This window comes from Halichoerus grypus, chromosome 1 (assembly GCF_964656455.1).
Source record: "Halichoerus grypus chromosome 1, mHalGry1.hap1.1, whole genome shotgun sequence".
NCBI classification, from domain to species: Eukaryota; Metazoa; Chordata; class Mammalia; order Carnivora; family Phocidae; genus Halichoerus; species Halichoerus grypus.
Genome location: NC_135712.1, coordinates 27,124,181 through 27,139,736, shown reverse-complemented (window position 1 = coordinate 27,139,736; position 15,556 = coordinate 27,124,181). Strand labels below are relative to the sequence as shown.

Below are 15,556 nucleotides of genomic sequence, written 5' to 3'. Positions count from 1 at the left end.
TTTTTTTTTTTTCCTTTTTTTCTTGAAAGAGAAAGACTCCCCCAGCGTCCTCCAGACCGGCCTGCTCCTGTATGTGGCTGTACTACGGTGACTGTTACAGCCACTTGCCCCTCAAGACCTCCTTCAAGTTCATGTTCTTGCCGTAATTACCCCATCTCGGACAAGCTCTCCTCATGTCTCATCTCGCTGGTGTGGCTTTGAATGGGGTCCCTTGGTGGATATTGATGACAGGCTGGATTGGCAAGGGGTTGCACACTTGGGGAAAGCAGAGGCGGGGAGGAGAAGAGGGAAAGAAAAAGAGAGGGAGAGAGATTCCCATCGAGAGTTACTATCATATACATTTCCTAGATAGAGGAATGAACATTAGATTTCATGTACCAGGGTCTTAAGATCATCCCTTTAGAAAGGAAGAGAAATCTATGTGATTATTTTTCCATGTCAGTTGTGATGCTCTGTATTTATCACAAGAGAGAGTAGGGTGCCTGGGTGGCTCAGATGGTTAAGCGTCTGCCTTTGGCTCAGGTCATGATCCCAGGGTCCTGGGATCGAGTCCCGCATCAGGCTCCCTGCTCCTTGGGAGCCTGCTTCTCCCTCTGCCTCTCTCTCTCTCTCTCTCTCATGAATAAATAAATAAAATCTTAAAAAAAAAAAGAGAGAGATTAAAAAAAATAATTCCAGGTTGACAAATCTTTTGCATCCCAGTCAAAAACTATCTGAGTTAAAAACTGAATCATACTCTAGTCCAAATACTAAACTTTGAAAGGAAAATGTAGGTCAGGTTTTTCCCTGGTTAACAACTAGCTGTCTCCTTCACTATAAAATTTTTAGAGTAGTAACTCACATACATCTATATTATACTTTATTTTCATTTTGCTTAAGATAATTTGTTCCAGAATCTCATTGGTAACTCAAAATTACCTTAACAAGGTATATACACACCCATACACACCTGTTTTGGTTTTTTTGCCAATGTTTTATTCAACAGAAAATTCCCAACCAGATCATCCGTGTTTATTGGCATCTGATTCTTGTCTCCCTTACCCTTTAATATTACTATTTATTTTCTCTTTAAAAAAAATGTCTAGCCATAATTGTTGCTGCTCTTAACTGCTACTCTTTCCTTTTTTTGAGTAGGATTTTTAAAAATTGCTTTTTCCCTGGATTTTTGCTACTCACTACTATTACATTCCTTCTTTTTTTTTTTTAAGATTATATTTATTTATTTGAAAGAAAGACAGAGAGAGCATGAGCAGGGGGAAGGGCAAAGGGAGAAAGAAAGGAAGAAGCAGGAAGCCCAACTCAGGGCTTGATCCCAGGACCCTGAGATCATGACCTAAGCCCAAGTCAGATGCTTAACTGACTGAGCCACCCAGGCACCCCTATTACATCCCTTCTTTACTGAAAACAGAAAGATGTAATATATGTTGTTTGACACAAAAAAGAGCATGGCTCTCATTTCTGGAAATGTTAGACAAATAAGCATCTGTCAGATTTATTCAGAGACTTTAGCTGGAGTATTTTTTGTGTGTCTTCTGATGGTTGTGTTACCAACTACCTTAAAGTTATTTTCTATATAACCCCTCACATTACGTAATCTTGCATATGTCAAAACTATTAGTAAACCAAAGCACTAGATGCTCTTCAGTTAGAAGAAATTCTCTTCTTTCCGATGTTCAAATAAATCAATATAGATTCATTCTCCCAAAATAGACTGGAATGAAAGCATCAGGACCCAATGATCAGTTATGCTATAAACTTTTCACAAGGACCGTTTAAGTCAGCACTGTCCAATAAAACTTTCTGCAAGGCTGGAAATGTTCTATTGCTGCATTGTCCAAAATGGTAACCACCAGCCATGTGTGCTATTATACGTTGAAATATGGCTAAGGCAACAGAGGAACTCAATTTTTACCTTTACTTACTTATAATACCTACAGGTGGCTGGTCGCACCTTCTTAGAGAGTGTAGGTTAAGTAAAACAAAGAAAATATTATGCAACTAGTAAAAAAAACAATATATTCTGCATGGCCGTGAATTTTGAATCGAAATTTGAACTGTAGATCTTTTTCTTGTCCTCTGTCTCTCTTACCCCAAACCCCACCAGTGTTTTTAAAAATGATTCCCATAATAACACTGATTTCAAATGGCCTTTATAAGAAATAAAAGATCCCTCCCTGCCTTAGCAGTAAGGTGGAGGACAGGTTGTATTAAAGTATTGCAGAGGAGTTATTGCTTCCTCTAACTTAATATGTCATTTGATATACATTCAGATCTATCTTGGTAATTTTTTAAAGAAACAAAACATAGAAAATAACATATAAAAATAATTGATCTAGCAAGACCATACTTGCATTACATTGCTTAAATGAAATATAAAGCATGGTGAAATTTTTACTTTATAAAAACTTCAGCCATAGCCAAAGCCTCATTTAGGGATGTCTTAGTATTGATGATTAGAAATTAGAATCAGAAGAGACCTTAAACGCATATCTATGACAGTGGCAACTGAATTGATTGATTACAACATCTTCTTTCAAATAAATATTGATTTAATCAAGTCTGCATTCCCATTGGCCCTAATGGTGGTCTTGACAGAAGCTTAGACATTTGAAACTGGCTAACTCCTGTTTGGATATAAATATTTTAAATGCATGGCCATTCAGTTATAATCGTTATTTGTCTTCAAACCTTTATTCCCCTTGATTTTTTAACCTCCTTCGTTAATATATTTTTATGCGTTCTGTAAAGTTGAGTGATGTGTGTGTCTGTCTCTGAATGTAGGAAAAAGAGATGTTGTGGATTCGGGGGCGGGGGGAAAGTTGTATTTGCATCTGTTGTTTCTGATTCGCAGAGCTAGGAGTGAGGTGCTCATGCAGATCGTCCACAGAGCTAAGATATCAATAGGCAGTTTGCTGTAAGCTCATGTTCAATTATTAAAATAGTCGACATTTTATGTCTGATAACCATAGCGAGGTCATGACATTAATTTATCCAGAGTATTGTGGGCACTGTCTAGAAAAAAAATAGCATAAAGGAGACATGCTAGAGAGCTAAAAAAAAAAAAAAGATGGGTTTGAGCAAAGAGACTTTAAGAGATGACCAGTTTCATACGCGTAGAACAGGAAGGAAGAAGTCAGCAGGGACCTCTGTTACCGACAATAAGTATCTTAAGCTATGCTGGACACGTGTTAATTTCTGTTGTAGTTTTTCATTAAGTTCTAAGCTTGAACACGATTCCCGAATCTTGAGTTTCTGAAGTCTAATTTCATGTGTTATTTGTTGCTTCAGTGCCCGGGGATTCTGTCTGTGCGCTTTACTTCCTGTTCCTTTTTTCCCCTCCTTCATCCCTCCCCTCCCTCTTCCTATTTCTCCATTTCCTTTTCTTTCTCCCTCTCTTAACGCTTTTCTTTCCTGCCTTTCTCTCTCTCAGGAGAGTGTGTACTTCATTCCATGTTTTCTTTGGGTGCCCACTTCTTTTATTTGTGTTTTTTGCTTTCGTGCTTAAGTTTTTCCTTTTCTTCTTTGCTTTTTTCTTTCAAACCAGGAGCCTGTAGGAGCTGATTTTAGAGATACATCTCCTACTGCAGATGCATCTTTCTCTTTATGGGTTGTGTGATGTTTTCTTTGGAACCTCTGCAAATGGTTGTCCTTCACGTTTGTTGCCACAGATCTGTTGCCAAACTGCTACCTTAGTTGGTCCTGCGGTGCTGCAGTGCATGCTGGGATCTGTCTGTGTGAGTAAACTGAAATTTCTAAAGCACCAGACAGCATTACAGTTGGCTTGAGAATTGCCGTACTTTTCTCTCCTTTGTATGTGTTTCTTGTATGCTGCAGAGTCACTGATGGCTAGTTCTGGCTGGCAAGTAATTCAGAAATATTGCTCATGTAGAAAGGAAGGGTAGGCAGTTTACCACATTCTGTCATTAAAAAGAACAATTGAAGAACAAAGGAACTGGATAAATACCTATATACTGTCTTTTATGTTGTGAAACACTGTAGTACAAACATGACTGTGTTCGGCCAAATATTTTTGTTCCTTTTGTAACAATGCATATAGTAGATTGTCTTCATATATGTACACAAATCCATATTTTATGTGAGCATATATTCAATCTTTAATAGTTATCGCCTGCAAGCATGTCTTAATCTCAAAAACTTTTACATATTCACCAACACACAGCTATTTGTTATTACTTTTATAAGTTCTTAAATCAAAAAAATAAAAATAAAAAGTATATTAATATCCTGTTGGTTGATTCCATTCCAGCAAATTAGGATTTCAACACAGTTTAAATCATATTGATGATTCAGATCCTGGCAGATCTTATAATTCCTGTGAACTGAGAGCACAGCTAATAAAAATATTAAGCAATTATTTTTATTAAAATTATAGTTTCGCTCATTATTAAATAGAAATGATTGATCTATACAGATCGGTCTCACTCATGTGTCCCTTGGGCTGTTTGGGTCTCCATATAGAAGTGGTAACACTCCTTTTGCTCTTTCTTCAGCCAGGGGGGCAAAAAAAAAGAAGGCGTAGAATGAAGTCTGGGACTGTTAAAGAATTGCTGGCATTATCTCTCTCTCTCTCTCTTTCTCTCTCTCTCTCTCTCTCTCTCTCTCGAGCCTGGCTGCCTGCTTTCTGAGGTAGTGGATCCAGAGTGAGACTGTGTCGAAGCCTGTTTCCACAACTGCATTTGGAGATCTGTCTTACTGATTGGGGGTGGAAGGGGGTGGGGATCAGAGTGTGAGGGGAGGGGAGGACCAACTGACTACTGGCTCATTGAAGCACAAGACATTTTCTTCCGGAAAGATGTCAAACAACTGAGACCTAGCCACAGAGGAAGTAGAAAGGTAGAAAAATCAGGAGACTCTGGAAGAAACGAAGGCATTTCTTACAAGAGTCTTGGGGCTTTTTCTTTCCAGTCCTTTGCTTTGCTTTCCTTTGCGTTGCTCCCCCCCCCCCGCCCCCCCATCATCTGACCTGCAAAGGCTAGAGTGACAGCGTCATGCAAATGCTGCAGTCCCGCAGGTCTGGGAGAGGGTGGATGCTAGACTGTGAGTTAATGTTAATGATGAGCGCAGTGAAAATACCAGCCGCGGCCACCCCCTGCACACAGAAGCGCTCTGAGTCAGCATCAGATGCTTTGCCTCGCCTCTCGCTGGGTGTCTGTATGCCTGTGCGCGCGCGTGCTCGCTCGGGCATCCGTGTCTAGCCGAGGGGAGGGGGTGGCGTGTGAGTGCGTGGAGGGTAAAAGCCAGTCAGTCAGTGAGAAGCAAAGGTACGTTGGAGAGCAACTAAAATCTGACTGATTTCCATCTTTGGAGCATCAGATGTATTCCCTAAGGAGGATGGGTCTCCGTGATGGGGGTGGTATAATTATGTTAATGTCATATTTATGGAGGGGTGAGATTTTTCATTCTAATAATTGGTTGAATGCTATGGTCAAAAATTGTAAAGCCATATTCAGTTTTAAGGAAAAGCATGGACTTATATCTAAGGACTGTTTTATTTTTTGCTTTTTGTGAGTGCTGCTTTTTTATTTTATTTTTTAACTATTTACTATTTTAAGCCATAACGGATTCAGTATGGAAAATCAAATGATAAACAGAAAGAGATCTTATATAATGATGCATTACATCATGGAGCAGAATATTTAAAGTCTTACAAGGCAAAGTAAAGATCTGGACAGGGGGTGGGGGGTGGTGGTTGGAAAGGGGTGTGGTACTAGGGTGGAGGAGGGGGGCCAGTTAGCAAATATTTTGTTCAGCATAGCTTTCCTTGCAGCTTACTTGGAAATGGATGATTCACCTGTTCTGCAGGAAAACATTCTAATTCTTTCCATTTTTTTTTTCCTCCTCTTTTCCCTTTTAAGATCAACCACTTCAGAAGAACCAGAATCCACTTCTGTGGCCAGGACTGTTATGTTATGGCTGGTCCGATTGTTATACCCTGCGTTCTATGCTACTAAACCTTGGATCATTCCTAAAGTACCAATTCTGTTCTTGAACCACAAACAAGGCTAAAAGATCGGAGGAAATTCAGTGAATATACAGGATTGGGATTGTGTATTTTCAAAAGTATTGAGCTTGATAATGCAATTATTTAAGAAAAAGAATCTTTTATTTTTCTTCTCATGTTGCCAGCATTTTAAGTTACATGTTTATTAAGTGGCATTGCTCAAATAGCTACAGAGTATGCATGGAGATATTTGCTGTCTGAATAGTTTGGAGATTTAAAGAGAAAAATCAAGCTTCGGAGGTATTAAATTATGACATGCAAAAAAGTTTTTGTTTTATTCTTAACTGCAACAGTATATATTGCAATCAGATTTAAAGTGTTATATGTCCTTGGCCCACCTTAACAGTTGTGCTGTATAGAAGTGTAATGGGAAGCAAAATTTCAATTAGGGTCCCATTCACTAGCATATCATCCTTCTTTAACGTAAGAGAGGCTATGGTGGTGCTGTACAAATCTGCTAGAAACAGATTTTAACCCATTTTTAGTCTCTTTCTTTGGATCTGATGGAATGACTCTTAACTGTTCATTGTCTGCACTGTTTCTCATATTCTTCATTATTTTAAGGTCTGGAATTAGTCTATAAATGGTCGTCCTGAATATTCAGCTAATCCTAACTTTTATATATCATATATATTTCTACGTATGTATTTTAATTAGTATTTAGAGGAAAAAGTTTAACTGAACCCAACTGTAATTTCTAAGCTAGCCTTATTACTGGAAGAAGAATTCTACCGCATCAAACCAGACTTTTCCTAGTCCCTGAGACCCTAACTTGTGAGGTATTTTAGTAACATCACAAGTCAGGCTCTTGGGACCTAGGCGGAGGGGAACCAGCAGCTTTGGACCTTATTGATTGTCTGCAGTTACCACCAGAACGAAAGAACATACACAGATTCTGCCTAGGAGAAAAGAACAATGCTCTTCTTTATAATCAGCAATGTTTTCATCATGACCCACCCCCAAAAATACTATTTTCAGAAACTGTACTCAAAAGTGATTACAGAGTTGCACTGAATAGCATTTGTATTATATTATAACAACCATATAAAAGCAGTATAAGATAACTATGTAAGAAGCAAAGTTAAAATACAGGTGTTTTTAAAATGCTTCTTTTGATGTATTTTAAGGTGGCTAGTCTAAGAGAATATACCTCCTTATAATAATGAAGAGAGTGGCTTATATTTCTAACTTCATTCATATGCATAGAAATATATACATTAGCTTCTTAAATAAATCCTGTATGTCTCCATGTAACTGTGGCTCAGAATATGTAATGTATAACTATAATCATGCTCGAGGCCTAGAGATAAATCATTTACAATCTTCTTTACTGACCCTATTAGATTTTACTACTGATTTAAGAAGAATGCTATTTTATACTTGGTATTTATTGCCAGAGTTTTCCTTAGTCTTTTAACCAGACAAAATACTTTATATGTCCTATTACAATAAGACATTCTCTTGTCGTAAGAGTTATCAATAATTAGCAAAAATATGGTACCTTTTAGTCTTTACATTTTCCTTCGTATATGTCGTGGACCTAAGTGAGATAAATCAATAACCACCACCTATGAAGTCAGACTGCTCAAGTTCACCTATCAACTGAATCTGAGCTGCATAGTTTTAGTTTTATAAGAATTTTAGTTTTATAAACTATTCCAACTATAAGTAATGTGTCATATTTGAACATTGTTAGACATTACCACATCAAATATTTATTTCTTGTAAGTAGAATCAATATATTAAATCTATTCACAAATTTTACAGTAATGTTGCAGATACTAAGATACACAATGGAGGTGAGAGACTTTCCATGATAGAAGAACCAAAATGCTTTCATTCTTTTAATTCTAATGCTTTACATGGGTGCTATAAATTACATGTACCTTCTGCATTGTTAAAATAAATTTATGAATGTACTTTAGAACACTGTACGGAGTCTTTGTTCACCTTTTCATTGGATTTGTTACAATTACTCATGTTTGAAATATCATAGGATACAAATCACGCATGAGTTATATTTCTTAAAAAATTGATATTACAGTATCGTAAACATGTTCTTCCTCTATACAAGCCCCGTAAAACATGTTTAAGCATGTATCCACATTGTACCTATTCAGATTCTTTGTTTATATCACCTATTTTATTTATCTAGAATCTCTGAAATTTTAAGTGTGTGTATGTGTGTGTGTAAACATGTCTTAAAACTCCAACTGAAAGGAGGTAATATAAACAGTAAAGATTTTTGATAGTGTTTATCTTTTACTTCTTTGAACCACATTTTCATTATATTTGAACACTTTTAAAAGCACAGGTTTCTCAATACAAAGAACTCTATATGTGTGTATATCTACAAGTGCACAGAAACTTGATTATATTTAATAGCAATGTTTATACAACAGATCAGAAACTACCTCGTTATTCAAACAATATCACACACAGGTATATGTCTACAGACACCTGATTTAATACAATCATAAATACTAAGTAAATGATGTTTCATAAATTTAGTTCTAAAATAATGTAAGGAATGGTTGTTTATTGGCTATAGTGGTATCAGATATAAGCTATTTCAAATGCAATATTTTATGTTATTGTATCTATGAATTACACTATATGTTAACTTCTTTTTCGTAGAAGAAAGGTACCAAAGCTGAATTCAGAATGCAGTGATGTTTATTTTTTACTAATCATCGTGCATTCTTTGAACCTTCCCTATGTAACCTTCCTGCATATAAACTATCTTTTCTGAGAATATCATTGATAAAAGCTTTTCTCTTACTCCATAAAGGTGAGTAGAGATTTAAGTGGATGACTTTGTTTATATAAACTACTTTATGCTGTGTATGGATAGATGGATGCCACTTTTTCTGCATTTCTATCTAAGCTGTCACAGAATAATATTGTTTGGGGCTATAAAATATGATTTGGAAAATCAGATCATACTAAGCTTAAAATAAAAGGAGAGGTCTACGACAAAGAGCGAGAAAATGATGTGTGTTGTATACAAAAAAAAGCAGTGATATTAACAATTCGATGGCTTCCTGGTTGGGAGACCAGCCTGAGCCAGACGCATATATTAAGAGCTGTCTGCTGCCGATGTGAGCTTGCTCAATGCGGTGGAAATGAGGAATCACCTCCTCTCTGACACCAGCTTATTTTCACATTTTAATTTTGAAATAGCAAATCACTGTTTTACATAAATACACTAACCCCCACTTGATTCTTTTTCCTTTTTCACATTGCTTGTTAATTTACTATGAACTTCCAGTTCCTTTTTTTTTACAATCATCGCTTACTTTAAGCTTATCAGCTAAAATCTATCAAAGACCAATAAAGTATTAGTTTTTTTTCGGTCTCTTTTGTAGTGCCTTGTGAATATTGTGATACTCATTCATTTAACTTTTAATCTCTGTAAGGAAAACATCAATTTTCCAAAATGGCATTTTTTTTTTTTTACTCTTTTAGGGCCCATCAAGGAAGCCACTTCTGGAATTTTGCCAAATCTAAATATGATTATATTTCATTTCAGGGTGCACAGGATCAATATTTTTCTTAGCATCCAAGTCTGCAACACTTTAGTGTTCCAGTGAAGCTAAAGAAGAGGTATATAGAGATATTCTTAAGCATTAGGCTACATTAATAATATCTAGAAGAGGTATAAGTATCACAGGGGAATTACAGTACAAGTTAATTACTAACAAAATTAGAAAAGGTGTGTACTACCTTACATCGCTCTTCAAATGGACACGCCTAGGCTTGGTGGAATTCACCTGATAAAGATGTAAATGGTTTTACAAGCTGTCCTGTTTGGATGAGTTTTGAGAAAACAGTGCATAAAGGGTTAGCTAACGCCCAAATTTTCTTGCCATTTACACATGCAGTGCAGCCTACATTTCGGCAGGCAGCAAATGCAGGCATCATTTTGATTACTTGGATTCTTTTGTTTAATTTCTTACTAGACGTTTAACTCGGTACTCAAATTCCACTGGTCTCTTAGTGACTGTATTTGGAAAAGGAAAACGAAGTTTCTCATATACAGAAGTTTTTAAAAATCCTGGGCATTTGTAAACATTTAAAAAATAAGACTTTTTAGTGTAGCTCTGCAAATGCATGTTTAGTATGCAGAAACTTAGGTGCTATTATTATCTGTCATCTCCGTACTTAGTTTCCAAATGATCAGTGACCGCATACCCACTGAGGCATATGTACCTATATATTATATATGCGTATATATGTATATATGTGTATATGTGTATATGTATCTTCAATTTTTAAAAAGCATCAGTAAAATCAGTATAAAAATTGAGACATCTTCATGAAATCATCCACAGCATTTTTTCAATGAGCTAGCTTCACCTTCCATTCCTTTTTTCCCCAAATCTCTCTATGTCAAATGTAGCTTTATCAGATGAAGTGCATTACTAGCCAATAATATTAACTTGTATGTAATGTTTTACTTGTGGAGATTTTAAAGTAGGAGGAACTTGAAAGGTAATGCTATTAAGGGAATTTATGATTAAATAGTTTTATTTTATATAATCAGCTAATTTCATGCATGTTTTATGGGGAATTTAAAAGTGAAAAATTCTCATATGGTGAACTAAAGCTTTCACTGTTCATATAAGTAATGTGATTTTAAGTTTGTTACCTTACTAGTTAATTCCTAAACAAGTGTATTAATAAGCATGGACTGTCTGTCTGTCTGTCTGTTAGGTCAACCAGATAAGAATAATAACTTCCAGGTTTCATCTTAGCCTTGTAAGCTATTTTGGCTTCTTTTATTTAGGTGGATTTAACCATTCCTTTTTTCTAAGAAGTTTCTCCCTCTCTGTTGGTAGGTGTCTGATGCTTTCTGAGCACCAAGTGACTATTCTGTGGAGTCATCTTTCCTTGCCTTTGAATGAGCTTTCCCTAGGCCATGAATCAACCTCAATCTTTTGTACATCCAAATTGGTAGGTCTTTCTTGAAACCCTTCTATTTATTTTCCTAGACATATAAGGGAATTGTGAGAAATTAGAGATTTACATTGTGATTATCTTTCCAGTTTCCAAAATCTTCAGTAAGAGATTTGGGTCGTGTTGAAACATGAGCCAGTGGAAGTATTTGGTTCTGTAGGATTTAAAAATGTAACGTCTTTCTCATAGTAGACTTTGTATTCTTAGTGGGGAGAGGGGAACCAGGCTGTGGCTAAGTTATCACTCTGTTACATATCACACTAGAAGCCCAGCCTGGGCATTTGTAAACCTTGGGGAGGTTTCTACATTAGACAACATTTTTTGTTGGGGGATTACACCACAGTCGGTTCACTTCACTTCTGTCTCTCTTCCTGCCCCCACCCCCCCCCAACATGGAGTCTTTTCAACTTCTTCAAAGAAGTGAGGAAAAAAAGTAGACTCTTTATTAATGGCAGAAAACAAACTGGCTGCTGGACTTCCGAGACAGCCTTCTAATAATAAAGCAGAGTAGGCACTGCGACAAAGAATTCTTGAATGTACTAAATATATAGGGAAGCCTATTTAAATTCACCAGAGGGGCTTAGAGGACAAGCAGCAGAAAGTTTAGAATTCAATTCAAGCCATGCCAGAAAATGAAAATGTACTTAAAAAAGGATTTCTGAGACAATTGTTCAAAGACATGTCAACTTTTAAGGTTCTTTCTAGAATGATGAAATTCGTACTCTAATTTCTGTGGTGACTTTTTAAATTAGAAAGGAAAAATGATTAACAGGATCTCAAAGGAATTGTATCTTATGTTTAAAGAAAATGTGTTTTCTTTCCATAGGGTGTGCTCTAGTGAGGGCCACCTAGTGCTCTGACTAAAATCACTTAAGTATATACATGAAACAAAGAGATAATGTGTTTTTCAACGATTAGACATACCACAACAGGAAGTGTGCTGGCTACTTTGGGAGAAAGATAACGCAACTTGTATGTTCTTTCTAGTTCACTTCCCCTCATCCACTTCTATGATTTACAATATTGTAAATAAATGTAATAAAGTAATTCTGAAAGAGCAAATTGCTGATAAATAATATGATGCTAAATTTGAAAGATAAAAAAAATGATCCCTACCATATCTCTTATTGACTCTAGAGAATGCTCTTTACCCTTTATTTATCTATAAGACATGTGCATCTATAAGGAGTACCCACATCTATAAGAACATATACTTTATTAGTCCTAATGTTGAGCTAAATAACTACTTATAAAATCCATTTAAAAGTCAGTATGGCCTACTCAGCGATGAAATTTCTAGCAGCCTCTTTCCTAACATCTTCCTTTAGAATTAACATAGATACTGGAAAAAAGATTGTCATTCTTTGTCTCATGGATTACAAGTTGTAAAGAGGATAGAAATTTGGACTCACTAGTGACGCATCTTTGTTGCTGTTGTGAAGAGATCCTGCTTGAGAATGAAACCCTTGTGGAATTTGCCAGTTCATAAATATAATTTGTCAACTCAAAATAAGCCGTTGATTCATTGATGTATCCATTTATTTGTAAATGTATATCTAGCTTAAATAAAAAAACTCAGTGAATTAAGGCTGCATCAACACATGGGATGACTATGACCAATTAAGACTTAATTATTTAATAAAATTTGATTGGCTTTAAAATGAATTGGCAGATGTGTGAATATTAGTTATAGATTTTAGATACTAATGATAAAAAGTAGTTGTTGCCCTCAATGCATTTAGATATAGCCTGTGTCATAATTTACCAAACAGTTGAACTGATTTCCATTTATTTAAGTTTTAGTGACATTTTAATATCAAGGACTTAAGTAAACTTAATGACTGATCAATGAAATAATCCAAGAAAATTTCTTAGCCTAGTCTCTAGCACCAAGAAAACACTCAATGAATATTAGTTTATTTCTTCCTGTTTGGGTCTCAGTATTTGCTTTTGCTAAACAGACTAGTGTTTTCATCACCAAAATTTGTTGGGTATACACTGTTCCCAAGGGTGAGAGGCGGACACCATTGGGAAATTATTTCAGATCCAGGGACACTCAAAAATTATGTGCTACAAATGTCTTTATCAAATGTTTCCTGAGTGCCAACTGTAGGAAAGAAAAAAAGAAATTCTGCTCTCAAATAGCTTATGGTCTACAAAAGATATCTCTCACTTATCTAACACTTTCTGTCCTTTTTGTGTGCCTTAGCATTTCATAAATCTTGTAATTCGGCAGTTTATTCTTTTTTATATTTTATAGATGAGTCTTCTATGTAGTTTGTCCTATTTTCTAGTTGCAGATAAAATAACCTACATATATACTTTGAGTTGCTTTGGGCAAGATATGGATTGTTATTAGGATTTTACAGTGTCTAGATTCTGGTCTTATGATTCCCTATACTATGCAAAGGTCTGGTGATCAAAAACCATAGACCATGAAAATGTTAATAATTATGGTTTATAAAAATGGTATTTCCAGAATAATTTTACTAAAATGCAGTATTTACATATGATTGCAATCCCTCTAAAAAAAGCCATCATTTAATTTCTTTTTTAAAAAAAGACGTAAGTTAATATAATAATATTGATCATGCAGTTTCATGAAGTAGCAATTACATTACTTAGTCAAAGGACCAAAGCATTCTAATTGGGCTGTTCTTTGGGAGTTAACAAAATATGCAAAATAAACTTGGAGTTTTTGATGTCTGCATCATAAATGCTACCCCTGAATTTGAATAGTGAAGTAGAAGCTAGAAGACCAGAATTCTAGCACCAGTCCTACCACTAGTTATGGAACTGAACCTCTCTCCTTTTCACTTTCTTCATTTACAACTGATTTATCAAATAAAGATGTGGAGGAAAATGCTTTTAAAGTGACTTTTGGGTAAAAAACAAATAAACCAACAAAAAACATTAGTATGTGATTAGGCAGTTGGGTATTTTTCCATTCCACAGGGGACTTTTTGAGTCAAAGGGGTAGGAAAGAATAGCCTTAGCTTAAATCACTGCACTAATCAGGCTCTTTCAGTAGCAAAAGCTAAAAACTGAGCTCAAACTAGGAAGCTGTATGTGTATCATCATCATCTCCCTGCCCTCCGGGCCCCTCCCCGCCACACCCCCTCACCCCGCCTCCTCTTGGTACTCCCCTTCTCCTCTTCTATTCAGGTCCTCTCCATCTCTCTCTCTTTCTCTCCCTTTCTTTCTCCAATGTGTTAACCTCATTCCCAAGTGGTTGACTTCGTTCTCACATTCTCTGTCTGTGATGACAAAGATGGCCACTGCATCATGCATCATTCCCAGAGCCAGTGATTCCAGAAGGAAAAAAATGAAATGGTTCTCTCTACCCCTCCATCAATTTCATTTCTCAGAAAGGCCCAGACTGGTTCTGTTTTGGAGCCACTTCTCTGTCCAGATGAAAGTTACTCAGATTGAACAGCCTGTGTAGGGAGGCAGAGCAAGACTAACATAGCAAGGTTAATGTCTATGGCAGAAGATGGAGGAAGTTCCAACAGGCAAAATATAGCAGGGCTCCCAACAACCACTACAAATTTCTAAACTGCTTAGCATAGTGATATGATATAGGCTTCTGTCAAATATGTATGTCTTGGTAAACTTAGTGGAGCCTATGAACATACAGGCAGTATTAACTTATTTAGTTCAAATGTGCTCTGTACAGCATTGTAACCATAAAACATCTGCACCAGCCAATTGCAACCTTGAGTATCCTGGAGATTAATTACATTTTATTAACATTTTCCATGATCGTTTAATGCATGACATACATCAGGAAAGTAAGCATTTGGACTCATTTGGGAATTTGACATTTTAAAAATTATGTAGGATCATTAGAAATGGGAGTTTGGTAAAGGGGGCTTACTGATTATATTCTGCAGTCCAGTGTTTATCCTTGGCCACCATATGTTTAGGCTGTTCTGTTACAGAAAATTTTATATCCCTTCCAATTTCACCTCTGATATTAGGGAGTTTTATGTTGCTGACATATATCCTAATCATATAAAATTATATAATGGCGGTAATTATATACAGATAGGACAGCTTATTTGGCTATATTTATATAGAGATATATAATTATATAGAGAGATATATAAATATATAGAGAGATATATAAATATATATAGAGATATATAAATATATAGATATATAATTATATATCTCTATATATAATTGTGTCTACTATATGAGTATATATATGTATTATATATGTATATATAATTATATATATAATTATATTGGTATACAATTGTAGCCATTATATATTAGGGTGTTAAATGCTTGTTCTTCTCAGCCCAGTTGTTTATCATGGTATTACCTGAGCAGTTTTAAACATTTTTACTATCAAGAACTACTACTTAGGGAGATTTCTCAATGAGAAAAAGATTAATTTGCTATGAATAATGATTCTAATGCAAAACATTTTGGGGTTTTTTTGTGATGCAGATGAGCCATGCTATAAATATAATTTAGAGAGTTTGAAAATTGATTTTAACACTCACAATTCTTCTTCCTAATTAATCAAATTACAAAATTATGCTGTGGTTTCCAGTATATTAAAAT

General features: G+C 35.6%; 1 long non-coding RNA gene across 1 annotated transcript in view; it reads left to right on the top strand.

The window, feature by feature from the left end:
• The window catches only part of LOC118546276 (uncharacterized), a 522,743-nt gene that overhangs the window by 439,395 nt on the left and 67,792 nt on the right, over positions 1 to 15,556 (top strand). The window contains exons 6-7 of the long non-coding RNA XR_013442218.1: positions 5,877 to 6,262; positions 10,864 to 10,978. This is a non-coding gene — a long non-coding RNA (uncharacterized LOC118546276). The remainder of the gene's footprint in view (positions 1 to 5,876; positions 6,263 to 10,863; positions 10,979 to 15,556) is intronic.